This window comes from Hemiscyllium ocellatum, chromosome 28 (genome assembly GCF_020745735.1).
Source record: "Hemiscyllium ocellatum isolate sHemOce1 chromosome 28, sHemOce1.pat.X.cur, whole genome shotgun sequence".
Taxonomy (NCBI): Eukaryota; Metazoa; Chordata; class Chondrichthyes; order Orectolobiformes; family Hemiscylliidae; genus Hemiscyllium; species Hemiscyllium ocellatum.
Window position 1 is genome coordinate 43171574 of NC_083428.1, and position 16624 is coordinate 43188197.

General features: G+C 54.7%; 14 non-coding genes across 14 annotated transcripts; all 14 read right to left on the bottom strand.

The window, feature by feature from the left end:
• Positions 1-510: 510 nt before the first annotated feature.
• Positions 511-583, bottom strand: trnak-uuu (transfer RNA lysine (anticodon UUU)). Its single transcript has one exon. It is a non-coding gene; the product is annotated as a tRNA-Lys (tRNA).
• Positions 584-1660: 1077 nt separating this feature from the next.
• trnak-uuu (transfer RNA lysine (anticodon UUU)) lies at positions 1661-1733 on the bottom strand. Its single transcript has one exon. It is a non-coding gene; the product is annotated as a tRNA-Lys (tRNA).
• Positions 1734-2808: 1075 nt separating this feature from the next.
• trnak-uuu (transfer RNA lysine (anticodon UUU)) lies at positions 2809-2881 on the bottom strand. The gene has a single exon. It is a non-coding gene; the product is annotated as a tRNA-Lys (tRNA).
• Positions 2882-3958: 1077 nt separating this feature from the next.
• On the bottom strand, positions 3959-4031 carry trnak-uuu (transfer RNA lysine (anticodon UUU)). The gene has a single exon. It is a non-coding gene; the product is annotated as a tRNA-Lys (tRNA).
• Positions 4032-5107: 1076 nt separating this feature from the next.
• trnak-uuu (transfer RNA lysine (anticodon UUU)) lies at positions 5108-5180 on the bottom strand. The gene has a single exon. It is a non-coding gene; the product is annotated as a tRNA-Lys (tRNA).
• Positions 5181-6256: 1076 nt separating this feature from the next.
• trnak-uuu (transfer RNA lysine (anticodon UUU)) lies at positions 6257-6329 on the bottom strand. Its single transcript has one exon. It is a non-coding gene; the product is annotated as a tRNA-Lys (tRNA).
• Positions 6330-7405: 1076 nt separating this feature from the next.
• Positions 7406-7478, bottom strand: trnak-uuu (transfer RNA lysine (anticodon UUU)). Its single transcript has one exon. It is a non-coding gene; the product is annotated as a tRNA-Lys (tRNA).
• A 1077-nt stretch (positions 7479-8555) lies between these two features.
• trnak-uuu (transfer RNA lysine (anticodon UUU)) lies at positions 8556-8628 on the bottom strand. Its single transcript has one exon. It is a non-coding gene; the product is annotated as a tRNA-Lys (tRNA).
• Positions 8629-9705: 1077 nt separating this feature from the next.
• Positions 9706-9778, bottom strand: trnak-uuu (transfer RNA lysine (anticodon UUU)). Its single transcript has one exon. It is a non-coding gene; the product is annotated as a tRNA-Lys (tRNA).
• Positions 9779-10855: 1077 nt separating this feature from the next.
• Positions 10856-10928, bottom strand: trnak-uuu (transfer RNA lysine (anticodon UUU)). The gene has a single exon. It is a non-coding gene; the product is annotated as a tRNA-Lys (tRNA).
• Positions 10929-12004: 1076 nt separating this feature from the next.
• On the bottom strand, positions 12005-12077 carry trnak-uuu (transfer RNA lysine (anticodon UUU)). The gene has a single exon. It is a non-coding gene; the product is annotated as a tRNA-Lys (tRNA).
• Positions 12078-13154: 1077 nt separating this feature from the next.
• trnak-uuu (transfer RNA lysine (anticodon UUU)) lies at positions 13155-13226 on the bottom strand. Its single transcript has one exon. It is a non-coding gene; the product is annotated as a tRNA-Lys (tRNA).
• A 1067-nt stretch (positions 13227-14293) lies between these two features.
• trnak-uuu (transfer RNA lysine (anticodon UUU)) lies at positions 14294-14371 on the bottom strand. Its single transcript has one exon. It is a non-coding gene; the product is annotated as a tRNA-Lys (tRNA).
• Positions 14372-15440: 1069 nt separating this feature from the next.
• On the bottom strand, positions 15441-15513 carry trnak-uuu (transfer RNA lysine (anticodon UUU)). The gene has a single exon. It is a non-coding gene; the product is annotated as a tRNA-Lys (tRNA).
• Positions 15514-16624: the final 1111 nt, after the last annotated feature.

Here is a 16624-nt window from a genome sequence, read left to right on the forward strand (position 1 = left end):
CCCATGTCGGATTCGAACTTCGGTCGACTCCCTGCGTGGAGTTTGCCCATTCTCCCCGTGTCTGCGTGGATTTCGTCCGACGGATCCGCTTTCCTCCCACAGACCAAAAGTGTGCAGGTCCGGTGTTCTGGCCATGCTAAATTGCCCATTGTTTTCAGGGATGTGTAGTTTCGGTGCATTTGTTCGGGGTAAATGCATAGTCATGCGGTAAGGGTTTGGCTGCCTGGGGGATGCTCTTGGGAGAGTCGGTCGCCTGTTTCCACAGTCGAGGGATTCTATGCTAATTTCTGATTTCGCAAATTTGGAGGATCTGAAAGAGGTCAATTCAAACAGAAGTCACGCGTTGCGGGAGAAACACCGCGAGTTTGGCAGCACCTGCGACAGTTCGGAAATGCAGGCAAAACGGGCCTGTGCTTGCTTCCGCCACCGCCAGAACGGGAGGGCCATTGAGTCTGATTTGCTCGCACCGCCTTCTCTGTTGTTCCGTGGCAGTGCAATTTAAAAGCGACCCGCCCGAGCAGGGACTTGAACCCTGGACCCTCAGATTAAAAGTCTGATGCTTTACCGACTGAGCTACCCGGGCTCCTGGCCGGCTCCGGCCTGAGCCGGGTAAGACGTTCACGCTTCACACTGTCGCGCAGCCATTCTGACACAATCCACACAATTCAGTGGGAAAGACTGGCAGCCCCGGCTGTGCAGGGCCGATTCCAAGCCGCCATCTCTCTTCATCACCCCCACTCCATTGTCGCACCGTCCTCTCTCTACTGTAACAACCCTCCTCAACACACACCTCTGGCACCGTCCAAGCCATCAGCAAGCTTACAACACAGCACCGCCAAAGTAAGAACGGTGCTCATGAGGCAGCCTCGTCATCATCCCTCCAACACCACGCACAGTCCCTACCCCCAGCATCCACTCTCTGCTCGACACAATCCACCCCACCACAAGCCGCAGACACCGACACTCCCACACGCACTGCCACATCACCATCAGCTCCAAAACAAGGAAGATGCGCATGAAGGTTCCGTTTGATGTGTCGGAGTTGATGTAGAAAAAAGGCAGACCATCGATGAGAGCTGTCTCCATAAATCGAAACTTCAGCATGTGCAAATATAATCAGGATTTCACTGCTGCCTCCCAGCGCCACGGACCCATGTCGGATTCGAACTTCGGTCGACTCCCTGCGTGGAGTTTGCCCATTCTCCCCGTGTCTGCGTGGATTTCGTCCGACGGATCCGCTTTCCTCCCACAGACCAAAAGTGTGCAGGTCCGGTGTTCTGGCCATGCTAAATTGCCCATTGTTTTCAGGGATGTGTAGTTTCGGTGCATTTGTTCGGGGTAAATGCATAGTCATGCGGTAAGGGTTTGGCTGCCTGGGGGATGCTCTTGGGAGAGTCGGTCGCCTGTTTCCACAGTCGAGGGATTCTATGCTAATTTCTGATTTCGCAAATTTGGAGGATCTGAAAGAGGTCAATTCAAACAGAAGTCACGCGTTGCGGGAGAAACACCGCGAGTTTGGCAGCACCTGCGACAGTTCGGAAATGCAGGCAAAACGGGCCTGTGCTTGCTTCCGCCACCGCCAGAACGGGAGGGCCATTGAGTCTGATTTGCTCGCACCGCCTTCTCTGTTGTTCCGTGGCAGTGCAATTTAAAAGCGACCCGCCCGAGCAGGGACTTGAACCCTGGACCCTCAGATTAAAAGTCTGATGCTCTACCGACTGAGCTACCCGGGCTCCTGGCCGGCTCCGGCCTGAGCCGGGTAAGACGTTCACGCTTCACACTGTCGCGCAGCCATTCTGACACAATCCACACAATTCAGTGGGAAAGACTGGCAGCCCCGGCTGTGCAGGGCAGATTCCAAGCCGCCATCTCTCTTCATCACCCCCACTCCATTGTCGCACCGTCCTCTCTCTACTGTAACAACCCTCCTCAACACACACCTCTGGCACCGTCCAAGCCATCAGCAAGCTTACAACACAGCACCGCCAAAGTAAGAACGGTGCTCATGAGGCAGCCTCGTCATCATCCCTCCAACACCACGCACAGTCCCTACCCCCAGCATCCACTCTCTGCTCGACACAATCCACCCCACCACAAGCCGCAGACACCGACACTCCCACACGCACTGCCACATCACCATCAGCTCCAAAACAAGGAAGATGCGCATGAAGGTTCCGTTTGATGTGTCGGAGTTGATGTAGAAAAAGGCAGACCATCGATGAGAGCTGTCTCCATAAATCGAAACTTCAGCATGTGCAAATATAATCAGGATTTCACTGCTGCCTCCCAGCGCCACGGACCCATGTCGGATTCGAACTTCGGTCGACTCCCTGCGTGGAGTTTGCCCATTCTCCCCGTGTCTGCGTGGATTTCGTCCGACGGATCCGCTTTCCTCCCACAGACCAAAAGTGTGCAGGTCCGGTGTTCTGGCCATGCTAAATTGCCATTGTTTTCAGGGATGTGTAGTTTCGGTGCATTTGTTCGGGGTAAATGCATAGTCATGCGGTAAGGGTTTGGCTGCCTGGGGGATGCTCTTGGGAGAGTCGGTCGCCTGTTTCCACAGTCGAGGGATTCTATGCTAATTTCTGATTTCGCAAATTTGGAGGATCTGAAAGAGATCAATTCAAACAGAAGTCACGCGTTGCGGGAGAAACACCGCGAGTTTGGCAGCACCTGCGACAGTTCGGAAATGCAGGCAAAACGGGCCTGTGCTTGCTTCCGCCACCGCCAGAACGGGAGGGCCATTGAGTCTGATTTGCTCGCACCGCCTTCTCTGTTGTTCCGTGGCAGTGCAATTTAAAAGCGACCCGCCCGAGCAGGGACTTGAACCCTGGACCCTCAGATTAAAAGTCTGATGCTCTACCGACTGAGCGACCCGGGCTCCTGGCCGGCTCCGGCCTGAGCCGGGTACGACGTTCACGCTTCACACTGTCGCGCAGCCATTCTGACACAATCCACACAATTCAGTGGGAAAGACTGGCAGCCCCGGCTGTGCAGGGCCGATTCCAAGCCGCCATCTCTCTTCATCACCCCCACTCCATTGTCGCACCGTCCTCTCTCTACTGTAACAACCCTCCTCAACACACACCTCTGGCACCGTCCAAGCCATCAGCAAGCTTACAACACAGCACCGCCAAAGTAAGAACGGTGCTCATGAGGCAGCCTCGTCATCATCCCTCCAACACCACGCACAGTCCCTACCCCCAGCATCCACTCTCTGCTCGACACAATCCACCCCACCACAAGCCGCAGACACCGACACTCCCACACGCACTGCCACATCACCATCAGCTCCAAAACAAGGAAGATGCGCATGAAGGTTCCGTTTGATGTGTCGGAGTTGATGTAGAAAAAAGGCAGACCATCGATGAGAGCTGTCTCCATAAATCGAAACTTCAGCATGTGCAAATATAATCAGGATTTCACTGCTGCCTCCCAGCGCCACGGACCCATGTCGGATTCGAACTTCGGTCGACTCCCTGCGTGGAGTTTGCCCATTCTCCCCGTGTCTGCGTGGATTTCGTCCGACGGATCCGCTTTCCTCCCACAGACCAAAAGTGTGCAGGTCCGGTGTTCTGGCCATGCTAAATTGCCCATTGTTTTCAGGGATGTGTAGTTTCGGTGCATTTGTTCGGGGTAAATGCATAGTCATGCGGTAAGGGTTTGGCTGCCTGGGGGATGCTCTTGGGAGAGTCGGTCGCCTGTTTCCACAGTCGAGGGATTCTATGCTAATTTCTGATTTCGCAAATTTGGAGGATCTGAAAGAGATCAATTCAAACAGAAGTCACGCGTTGCGGGAGAAACACCGCGAGTTTGGCAGCACCTGCGACAGTTCGGAAATGCAGGCAAAACGGGCCTGTGCTTGCTTCCGCCACCGCCAGAACGGGAGGGCCATTGAGTCTGATTTGCTCGCACCGCCTTCTCTGTTGTTCCGTGGCAGTGCAATTTAAAAGCGACCCGCCCGAGCAGGGACTTGAACCCTGGACCCTCAGATTAAAAGTCTGATGCGCTACCGACTGAGCTACCCGGGCTCCTGGCCGGCTCCGGCCTGAGCCGGGTAAGACGTTCACGCTTCACACTGTCGCGCAGCCATTCTGACACAATCCACACAATTCAGTGGAAAGACTGGCAGCCCCGGCTGTGCAGGGCCGATTCCAAGCCGCCATCTCTCTTCATCACCCCCACTCCATTGTCGCACCGTCCTCTCTCTACTGTAACAACCCTCCTCAACACACACCTCTGGCACCGTCCAAGCCATCAGCAAGCTTACAACACAGCACCGCCAAAGTAAGAACGGTGCTCATGAGGCAGCCTCGTCATCATCCCTCCAACACCACGCACAGTCCCTACCCCCAGCATCCACTCTCTGCTCGACACAATCCACCCCACCACAAGCCGCAGACACCGACACTCCCACACGCACTGCCACATCACCATCAGCTCCAAAACAAGGAAGATGCGCATGAAGGTTCCGTTTGATGTGTCGGAGTTGATGTAGAAAAAAGGCAGACCATCGATGAGAGCTGTCTCCATAAATCGAAACTTCAGCATGTGCAAATATAATCAGGATTTCACTGCTGCCTCCCAGCGCCACGGACCCATGTCGGATTCGAACTTCGGTCGACTCCCTGCGTGGAGTTTGCCCATTCTCCCCGTGTCTGCGTGGATTTCGTCCGACGGATCCGCTTTCCTCCCACAGACCAAAAGTGTGCAGGTCCGGTGTTCTGGCCATGCTAAATTGCCCATTGTTTTCAGGGATGTGTAGTTTCGGTGCATTTGTTCGGGGTAAATGCATAGTCATGCGGTAAGGGTTTGGCTGCCTGGGGGATGCTCTTGGGAGAGTCGGTCGCCTGTTTCCACAGTCGAGGGATTCTATGCTAATTTCTGATTTCGCAAATTTGGAGGATCTGAAAGAGATCAATTCAAACAGAAGTCACGCGTTGCGGGAGAAACACCGCGAGTTTGGCAGCACCTGCGACAGTTCGGAAATGCAGGCAAAACGGGCCTGTGCTTGCTTCCGCCACCGCCAGAACGGGAGGGCCATTGAGTCTGATTTGCTCGCACCGCCTTCTCTGTTGTTCCGTGGCAGTGCAATTTAAAAGCGACCCGCCCGAGCAGGGACTTGAACCCTGGACCCTCAGATTAAAAGTCTGATGCTCTACCGACTGAGCTACCCGGGCTCCTGGCCGGCTCCGGCCTGAGCGGGTAAGACGTTCACGCTTCACACTGTCGCGCAGCCATTCTGACACAATCCACACAATTCAGTGGGAAAGACTGGCAGCCCCGGCTGTGCAGGGCCGATTCCAAGCCGCCATCTCTCTTCATCACCCCCACTCCATTGTCGCACCGTCCTCTCTCTACTGTAACAACCCTCCTCAACACACACCTCTGGCACCGTCCAAGCCATCAGCAAGCTTACAACACAGCACCGCCAAAGTAAGAACGGTGCTCATGAGGCAGCCTCGTCATCATCCCTCCAACACCACGCACAGTCCCTACCCCCAGCATCCACTCTCTGCTCGACACAATCCACCCCACCACAAGCCGCAGACACCGACACTCCCACACGCACTGCCACATCACCATCAGCTCCAAAACAAGGAAGATGCGCATGAAGGTTCCGTTTGATGTGTCGGAGTTGATGTAGAAAAAAGGCAGACCATCGATGAGAGCTGTCTCCATAAATCGAAACTTCAGCATGTGCAAATATAATCAGGATTTCACTGCTGCCTCCCAGCGCCACGGACCCATGTCGGATTCGAACTTCGGTCGACTCCCTGCGTGGAGTTTGCCCATTCTCCCCGTGTCTGCGTGGATTTCGTCCGACGGATCCGCTTTCCTCCCACAGACCAAAAGTGTGCAGGTCCGGTGTTCTGGCCATGCTAAATTGCCCATTGTTTTCAGGGATGTGTAGTTTCGGTGCATTTGTTCGGGGTAAATGCATAGTCATGCGGTAAGGGTTTGGCTGCCTGGGGGATGCTCTTGGGAGAGTCGGTCGCCTGTTTCCACAGTCGAGGGATTCTATGCTAATTTCTGATTTCGCAAATTTGGAGGATCTGAAAGAGATCAATTCAAACAGAAGTCACGCGTTGCGGGAGAAACACCGCGAGTTTGGCAGCACCTGCGACAGTTCGGAAATGCAGGCAAAACGGGCCTGTGCTTGCTTCCGCCACCGCCAGAACGGGAGGGCCATTGAGTCTGATTTGCTCGCACCGCCTTCTCTGTTGTTCCGTGGCAGTGCAATTTAAAAGCGACCCGCCCGAGCAGGGACTTGAACCCTGGACCCTCAGATTAAAAGTCTGATGCTCTACCGACTGAGCTACCCGGGCTCCTGGCCGGCTCCGGCCTGAGCCGGGTAAGACGTTCACGCTTCACACTGTCGCGCAGCCATTCTGACACAATCCACACAATTCAGTGGGAAAGACTGGCAGCCCCGGCTGTGCAGGGCCGATTCCAAGCCGCCATCTCTCTTCATCACCCCCACTCCATTGTCGCACCGTCCTCTCTCTACTGTAACAACCCTCCTCAACACACACCTCTGGCACCGTCCAAGCCATCAGCAAGCTTACAACACAGCACCGCCAAAGTAAGAACGGTGCTCATGAGGCAGCCTCGTCATCATCCCTCCAACACCACGCACAGTCCCTACCCCCAGCATCCACTCTCTGCTCGACACAATCCACCCCACCACAAGCCGCAGACACCGACACTCCCACACGCACTGCCACATCACCATCAGCTCCAAAACAAGGAAGATGCGCATGAAGGTTCCGTTTGATGTGTCGGAGTTGATGTAGAAAAAAGGCAGACCATCGATGAGAGCTGTCTCCATAAATCGAAACTTCAGCATGTGCAAATATAATCAGGATTTCACTGCTGCCTCCCAGCGCCACGGACCCATGTCGGATTCGAACTTCGGTCGACTCCCTGCGTGGAGTTTGCCCATTCTCCCCGTGTCTGCGTGGATTTCGTCCGACGGATCCGCTTTCCTCCCACAGACCAAAAGTGTGCAGGTCCGGTGTTCTGGCCATGCTAAATTGCCCATTGTTTTCAGGGATGTGTAGTTTCGGTGCATTTGTTCGGGGTAAATGCATAGTCATGCGGTAAGGGTTTGGCTGCCTGGGGGATGCTCTTGGGAGAGTCGGTCGCCTGTTTCCACAGTCGAGGGATTCTATGCTAATTTCTGATTTCGCAAATTTGGAGGATCTGAAAGAGATCAATTCAAACAGAAGTCACGCGTTGCGGAGAAACACCGCGAGTTTGGCAGCACCTGCGACAGTTCGGAAATGCAGGCAAAACGGGCCTGTGCTTGCTTCCGCCACCGCCAGAACGGGAGGGCCATTGAGTCTGATTTGCTCGCACCGCCTTCTCTGTTGTTCCGTGGCAGTGCAATTTAAAAGCGACCCGCCCGAGCAGGGACTTGAACCCTGGACCCTCAGATTAAAAGTCTGATGCTCTACCGACTGAGCTACCCGGGCTCCTGGCCGGCTCCGGCCTGAGCCGGGTAAGACGTTCACGCTTCACACTGTCGCGCAGCCATTCTGACACAATCCACACAATTCAGTGGGAAAGACTGGCAGCCCCGGCTGTGCAGGGCCGATTCCAAGCCGCCATCTCTCTTCATCACCCCCACTCCATTGTCGCACCGTCCTCTCTCTACTGTAACAACCCTCCTCAACACACACCTCTGGCACCGTCCAAGCCATCAGCAAGCTTACAACACAGCACCGCCAAAGTAAGAACGGTGCTCATGAGGCAGCCTCGTCATCATCCCTCCAACACCACGCACAGTCCCTACCCCCAGCATCCACTCTCTGCTCGACACAATCCACCCCACCACAAGCCGCAGACACCGACACTCCCACACGCACTGCCACATCACCATCAGCTCCAAAACAAGGAAGATGCGCATGAAGGTTCCGTTTGATGTGTCGGAGTTGATGTAGAAAAAAGGCAGACCATCGATGAGAGCTGTCTCCATAAATCGAAACTTCAGCATGTGCAAATATAATCAGGATTTCACTGCTGCCTCCCAGCGCCACGGACCCATGTCGGATTCGAACTTCGGTCGACTCCCTGCGTGGAGTTTGCCCATTCTCCCCGTGTCTGCGTGGATTTCGTCCGACGGATCCGCTTTCCTCCCACAGACCAAAAGTGTGCAGGTCCGGTGTTCTGGCCATGCTAAATTGCCCATTGTTTTCAGGGATGTGTAGTTTCGGTGCATTTGTTCGGGGTAAATGCATAGTCATGCGGTAAGGGTTTGGCTGCCTGGGGGATGCTCTTGGGAGAGTCGGTCGCCTGTTTCCACAGTCGAGGGATTCTATGCTAATTTCTGATTTCGCAAATTTGGAGGATCTGAAAGAGATCAATTCAAACAGAAGTCACGCGTTGCGGGAGAAACACCGCGAGTTTGGCAGCACCTGCGACAGTTCGGAAATGCAGGCAAAACGGGCCTGTGCTTGCTTCCGCCACCGCCAGAACGGGAGGGCCATTGAGTCTGATTTGCTCGCACCGCCTTCTCTGTTGTTCCGTGGCAGTGCAATTTAAAAGCGACCCGCCCGAGCAGGGACTTGAACCCTGGACCCTCAGATTAAAAGTCTGATGCTCTACCGACTGAGCTACCCGGGCTCCTGGCCGGCTCCGGCCTGAGCCGGGTAAGACGTTCACGCTTCACACTGTCGCGCAGCCATTCTGACACAATCCACACAATTCAGTGGGAAAGACTGGCAGCCCCGGCTGTGCAGGGCCGATTCCAAGCCGCCATCTCTCTTCATCACCCCCACTCCATTGTCGCACCGTCCTCTCTCTACTGTAACAACCCTCCTCAACACACACCTCTGGCACCGTCCAAGCCATCAGCAAGCTTACAACACAGCACCGCCAAAGTAAGAACGGTGCTCATGAGGCAGCCTCGTCATCATCCCTCCAACACCACGCACAGTCCCTACCCCCAGCATCCACTCTCTGCTCGACACAATCCACCCCACCACAAGCCGCAGACACCGACACTCCCACACGCACTGCCACATCACCATCAGCTCCAAAACAAGGAAGATGCGCATGAAGGTTCCGTTTGATGTGTCGGAGTTGATGTAGAAAAAAGGCAGACCATCGATGAGAGCTGTCTCCATAAATCGAAACTTCAGCATGTGCAAATATAATCAGGATTTCACTGCTGCCTCCCAGCGCCACGGACCCATGTCGGATTCGAACTTCGGTCGACTCCCTGCGTGGAGTTTGCCCATTCTCCCCGTGTCTGCGTGGATTTCGTCCGACGGATCCGCTTTCCTCCCACAGACCAAAAGTGTGCAGGTCCGGTGTTCTGGCCATGCTAAATTGCCCATTGTTTTCAGGGATGTGTAGTTTCGGTGCATTTGTTCGGGGTAAATGCATAGTCATGCGGTAAGGGTTTGGCTGCCTGGGGGATGCTCTTGGGAGAGTCGGTCGCCTGTTTCCACAGTCGAGGGATTCTATGCTAATTTCTGATTTCGCAAATTTGGAGGATCTGAAAGAGATCAATTCAAACAGAAGTCACGCGTTGCGGGAGAAACACCGCGAGTTTGGCAGCACCTGCGACAGTTCGGAAATGCAGGCAAAACGGGCCTGTGCTTGCTTCCGCCACCGCCAGAACGGGAGGGCCATTGAGTCTGATTTGCTCGCACCGCCTTCTCTGTTGTTCCGTGGCAGTGCAATTTAAAAGCGACCCGCCCGAGCAGGGACTTGAACCCTGGACCCTCAGATTAAAAGTCTGATGCTCTACCGACTGAGCTACCCGGGCTCCTGGCCGGCTCCGGCCTGAGCCGGGTAAGACGTTCACGCTTCACACTGTCGCGCAGCCATTCTGACACAATCCACACAATTCAGTGGGAAAGACTGGCAGCCCCGGCTGTGCAGGGCCGATTCCAAGCCGCCATCTCTCTTCATCACCCCCACTCCATTGTCGCACCGTCCTCTCTCTACTGTAACAACCCTCCTCAACACACACCTCTGGCACCGTCCAAGCCATCAGCAAGCTTACAACACAGCACCGCCAAAGTAAGAACGGTGCTCATGAGGCAGCCTCGTCATCATCCCTCCAACACCACGCACAGTCCCTACCCCCAGCATCCACTCTCTGCTCGACACAATCCACCCCACCACAAGCCGCAGACACCGACACTCCCACACGCACTGCCACATCACCATCAGCTCCAAAACAAGGAAGATGCGCATGAAGGTTCCGTTTGATGTGTCGGAGTTGATGTAGAAAAAAGGCAGACCATCGATGAGAGCTGTCTCCATAAATCGAAACTTCAGCATGTGCAAATATAATCAGGATTTCACTGCTGCCTCCCAGCGCCACGGACCCATGTCGGATTCGAACTTCGGTCGACTCCCTGCGTGGAGTTTGCCCATTCTCCCCGTGTCTGCGTGGATTTCGTCCGACGGATCCGCTTTCCTCCCACAGACCAAAAGTGTGCAGGTCCGGTGTTCTGGCCATGCTAAATTGCCCATTGTTTTCAGGGATGTGTAGTTTCGGTGCATTTGTTCGGGGTAAATGCATAGTCATGCGGTAAGGGTTTGGCTGCCTGGGGGATGCTCTTGGGAGAGTCGGTCGCCTGTTTCCACAGTCGAGGGATTCTATGCTAATTTCTGATTTCGCAAATTTGGAGGATCTGAAAGAGATCAATTCAAACAGAAGTCACGCGTTGCGGGAGAAACACCGCGAGTTTGGCAGCACCTGCGACAGTTCGGAAATGCAGGCAAAACGGGCCTGTGCTTGCTTCCGCCACCGCCAGAACGGGAGGGCCATTGAGTCTGATTTGCTCGCACCGCCTTCTCTGTTGTTCCGTGGCAGTGCAATTTAAAAGCGACCCGCCCGAGCAGGGACTTGAACCCTGGACCCTCAGATTAAAAGTCTGATGCTCTACCGACTGAGCTACCCGGGCTCCTGGCCGGCTCGGCCTGAGCCGGGTAAGACGTTCACGCTTCACACTGTCGCGCAGCCATTCTGACACAATCCACACAATTCAGTGGGAAAGACTGGCAGCCCCGGCTGTGCAGGGCCGATTCCAAGCCGCCATCTCTCTTCATCACCCCCACTCCATTGTCGCACCGTCCTCTCTCTACTGTAACAACCCTCCTCAACACACACCTCTGGCACCGTCCAAGCCATCAGCAAGCTTACAACACAGCACCGCCAAAGTAAGAACGGTGCTCATGAGGCAGCCTCGTCATCATCCCTCCAACACCACGCACAGTCCCTACCCCCAGCATCCACTCTCTGCTCGACACAATCCACCCCACCACAAGCCGCAGACACCGACACTCCCACACGCACTGCCACATCACCATCAGCTCCAAAACAAGGAAGATGCGCATGAAGGTTCCGTTTGATGTGTCGGAGTTGATGTAGAAAAAAGGCAGACCATCGATGAGAGCTGTCTCCATAAATCGAAACTTCAGCATGTGCAAATATAATCAGGATTTCACTGCTGCCTCCCAGCGCCACGGACCCATGTCGGATTCGAACTTCGGTCGACTCCCTGCGTGGAGTTTGCCCATTCTCCCCGTGTCTGCGTGGATTTCGTCCGACGGATCCGCTTTCCTCCCACAGACCAAAAGTGTGCAGGTCCGGTGTTCTGGCCATGCTAAATTGCCCATTGTTTTCAGGGATGTGTAGTTTCGGTGCATTTGTTCGGGGTAAATGCATAGTCATGCGGTAAGGGTTTGGCTGCCTGGGGGATGCTCTTGGGAGAGTCGGTCGCCTGTTTCCACAGTCGAGGGATTCTATGCTAATTTCTGATTTCGCAAATTTGGAGGATCTGAAAGAGATCAATTCAAACAGAAGTCACGCGTTGCGGGAGAAACACCGCGAGTTTGGCAGCACCTGCGACAGTTCGGAAATGCAGGCAAAACGGGCCTGTGCTTGCTTCCGCCACCGCCAGAACGGGAGGGCCATTGAGTCTGATTTGCTCGCACCGCCTTCTCTGTTGTTCCGTGGCAGTGCAATTTAAAAGCGACCCGCCCGAGCAGGGACTTGAACCCTGGACCCTCAGATTAAAAGTCTGATGCTCTACCGACTGAGCTACCCGGGCTCCTGGCCGGCTCCGGCCTGAGCCGGGTAAGACGTTCACGCTTCACACTGTCGCGCAGCCATTCTGACACAATCCACACAATTCAGTGGGAAAGACTGGCAGCCCCGGCTGTGCAGGGCCGATTCCAAGCCGCCATCTCTCTTCATCACCCCCACTCCATTGTCGCACCGTCCTCTCTCTACTGTAACAACCCTCCTCAACACACACCTCTGGCACCGTCCAAGCCATCAGCAAGCTTACAACACAGCACCGCCAAAGTAAGAACGGTGCTCATGAGGCAGCCTCGTCATCATCCCTCCAACACCACGCACAGTCCCTACCCCCAGCATCCACTCTCTGCTCGACACAATCCACCCCACCACAAGCCGCAGACACCGACACTCCCACACGCACTGCCACATCACCATCAGCTCCAAAACAAGGAAGATGCGCATGAAGGTTCCGTTTGATGTGTCGGAGTTGATGTAGAAAAAAGGCAGACCATCGATGAGAGCTGTCTCCATAAATCGAAACTTCAGCATGTGCAAATATAATCAGGATTTCACTGCTGCCTCCCAGCGCCACGGACCCATGTCGGATTCGAACTTCGGTCGACTCCCTGCGTGGAGTTTGCCCATTCTCCCCGTGTCTGCGTGGATTTCGTCCGACGGATCCGCTTTCCTCCCACAGACCAAAAGTGTGCAGGTCCGGTGTTCTGGCCATGCTAAATTGCCCATTGTTTTCAGGGATGTGTAGTTTCGGTGCATTTGTTCGGGGTAAATGCATAGTCATGCGGTAAGGGTTTGGCTGCCTGGGGGATGCTCTTGGGAGAGTCGGTCGCCTGTTTCCACAGTCGAGGGATTCTATGCTAATTTCTGATTTCGCAAATTTGGAGGATCTGAAAGAGATCAATTCAAACAGAAGTCACGCGTTGCGGGAGAAACACCGCGAGTTTGGCAGCACCTGCGACAGTTCGGAAATGCAGGCAAAACGGGCCTGTGCTTGCTTCCGCCACCGCCAGAACGGGAGGGCCATTGAGTCTGATTTGCTCGCACCGCCTTCTCTGTTGTTCCGTGGCAGTGCAATTTAAAAGCGACCCGCCCGAGCAGGGACTTGAACCCTGGACCTCAGATTAAAAGTCTGATGCTTTACCGACTGAGCTGCCCGGGTCCTGGCTGGCTCCGGCCTGAGCCGGGTAAGACGTTCACGCTTCACACTGTCGCGCAGCATTCTGACACAATCCACACAATTCAGTGGGAAAAGATGGCAGCCCCGGCTGTGCAGGGCCGATTCCAAGCCGCCATCTCTCTTCATCACCCCACTCCATTGTCGCACCGTCCTCTCTCTACTGTAACAACCCTCCTCAACACACACCTCTGGCACCGTCCAAGCCATCAGCAAGCTTACAACACAGCACCGCCAAAGTAAGAACGGTGCTCATGAGGCAGCCTCGTCATCATCCCTCCAACACCACGCACAGTCCCTACCCCCAGCATCCACTCTCTGCTCGACACAATCCACCCCACCACAAGCCGCAGACACCGACACTCCCACACGCACTGCCACATCACCATCAGCTCCAAAACAAGGAAGATGCGCATGAAGGTTCCGTTTGATGTGTCGGAGTTGATGTAGAAAAAAGGCAGACCATCGATGAGAGCTGTCTCCATAAATCGAAACTTCAGCATGTGCAAATATAATCAGGATTTCACTGCTGCCTCCCAGCGCCACGGACCCATGTCGGATTCGAACTTCGGTCGACTCCCTGCGTGGAGTTTGCCCATTCTCCCCGTGTCTGCGTGGATTTCGTCCGACGGATCCGCTTTCCTCCCACAGACCAAAAGTGTGCAGGTCCGGTGTTTGGCCATGCTAAATTGCCCATTGTTTTCAGGGATGTGTAGTTTCGGTGCATTTGTTCGGGGTAAATGCATAGTCATGCGGTAAGGGTTTGGCTGCCTGGGGGATGCTCTTGGGAGAGTCGGTCGCCTGTTTCCACAGTCGAGGGATTCTATGCTAATTTCTGATTTCGCAAATTTGGAGGATCTGAAAGAGATCAATTCAAACAGAAGTCACGCGTTGCGGGAGAAAAAACCGCGAGTTTGGCAGCACCTGCGACAGTTCGGAAATGCAGGCAAAACGGGCCTGTGCTTGCTTCCGCCACCGCCAGAACGGGAGGGCCATTGAGTCTGATTTGCTCGCACCGCCTTCTCTGTTGTTCCGTGGCAGTGCAATTTAAAAGCGACCGCCCGAGCAGGGACTTGAACCCTGGACCCTCAGATTAAAAGTCTGATGCTCTACCGACTGAGCCGGCGGGCTCCTGGCGGCTCCGGCTGAGGGGTAAGACGTTCACGCTTCACACTGTCGCGCAGCCATTCTGACACAATCCACACAATTCAGTGGGAAAGACTGGCAGCCCCGGCTGTGCAGGGCCGATTCCAAGCCGCCATCTCTCTTCATCACCCCCACTCATTGTCGCACCGTCCTCTCTCTACTGTAACAACCCTCCTCAACCACACACCTCTGGCACCGTCCAAGCCATCAGCAAGCTTACAACACAGCACGCCAAAGTAAGAACGGTGCTCATGAGGCAGCCTCGTCATCATCCCTCCAACACCACGCACAGTCCCTACCCCAGCATCCACTCTCTGCTCGACACAATCCACCCCACCACAAGCCGCAGACACCGACACTCCACACGCACTGCCACATCACCATCAGCTCCAAAACAAGGAAGATGCGCATGAAGGTTCCGTTTGATGTGTCGGAGTTGATGTAGAAAAAAGGCAGACCATCGATGAGAGCTGTCTCCATAAATCGAAACTTCAGCATGTGCAAATATAATCAGGATTTCACTGCTGCCTCCCAGCGCCACGGACCCATGTCGGATTCGAACTTCGGTCGACTCCCTGCGTGGAGTTTGCCCATTCTCCCCGTGTCTGCGTGGATTTCGTCCGACGGATCCGCTTTCCTCCCACAGACCAAAAGTGTGCAGGTCCGGTGTTCTGGCCATGCTAAATTGCCCATTGTTTTCAGGGATGTGTAGTTTCGGTGCATTTGTTCGGGGTAAATGCATAGTCATGCGGTAAGGGTTTGGCTGCCGGGGGATGCTCTTGGGAGAGTCGGTCGCCTGTTTCCACAGTCGAGGGATTCTATGCTAATTTCTGATTTCGCAAATTTGGAGGATCTGAAAGAGATCAATTCAAACAGAAGTCACGCGTTGCGGGAGAAACACCGCGAGTTTGGCAGCACCTGCGACAGTTCGGAAATGCAGGCAAAACGGGCCTGTGCTTGCTTCCGCCACCGCCAGAACGGGAGGGCCATTGAGTCTGATTTGCTCGCACCGCCTTCTCTGTTGTTCCGTGGCAGTGCAATTTAAAAGCGACCCGCCCGAGCAGGGACTTGAACCCTGGACCCTCAGATTAAAAGTCTGATGCTCTACCGACTGAGCTACCCGGGCGCCTGGCCGGCTCCGGCCTGAGCCGGGTAAGACGTTCACGCTTCACACTGTCGCGCAGCCATTCTGACACAATCCACACAATTCAGTGGGAAAGACTGGCAGCCCCGGCTGTGCAGGGCCGATTCCAAGCCGCCATCTCTCTTCATCACCCCCACTCCATTGTCGCACCGTCCTCTCTCTACTGTAACAACCCTCCTCAACACACACCTCTGGCACCGTCCAAGCCATCAGCAAGCTTACAACACAGCACCGCCAAAGTAAAGAACGGTGCTCATGAGGCAGCCTCGTCATCATCCCTCCAACACCACGCACAGTCCCTACCCCCAGCATCCACTCTCTGCTCGACACAATCCACCCCACCACAAGCCGCAGACACCGACACTCCCACACGCACTGCCACATCACCATCAGCTCCAAAACAAGGAAGATGCGCATGAAGGTTCCGTTTGATGTGTCGGAGTTGATGTAGAAAAAAGGCAGACCATCGATGAGAGCTGTCTCCATAAATCGAAACTTCAGCATGTGCAAATATAATCAGGATTTCACTGCTGCCTCCCAGCGCCACGGACCCATGTCGGATTCGAACTTCGGTCGACTCCCTGCGTGGAGTTTGCCCATTCTCCCGTGTCCTGCGTGGATGGATTTCGTCCGACGGATCGCTTTCCTCCCACAGACCAAAAGTGTGCAGGTCCGGTGTTCTGGCCATGCTAAATTGCCCATTGTTTTCAGGGATGTGTAGTTTCGGTGTGCATTTGTTCGGGGTAAATGCATAGTCATGCGGGTAAGGGTTTGGCTGCCTGGGGGATGCTCTTGGGAGAGTCGGTCGCCTGTTTCCACAGTCGAGGGATTCTATGCTAATTTCTGATTTCGCAAATTTGGGGATCTGAAAGAGATCAATTCAAACAGAAGTCACGCGTTGCGGGAGAAAATCACCGCGAGTTGGCAGCCACCTGCGACAGTTCGGAAATGCAGGCAAAACGGGCCTGTGCTTGCTTCCGCCACCGCCAGAACGGGAGGGCCATTGAGTCTGATTTGCTCGCACCGCCTTCTCTGTTGTTTCGTGGCAGTGCAATTTAAAAGCGACCCGCCCGAGCAGGGACTTGAACCCTGG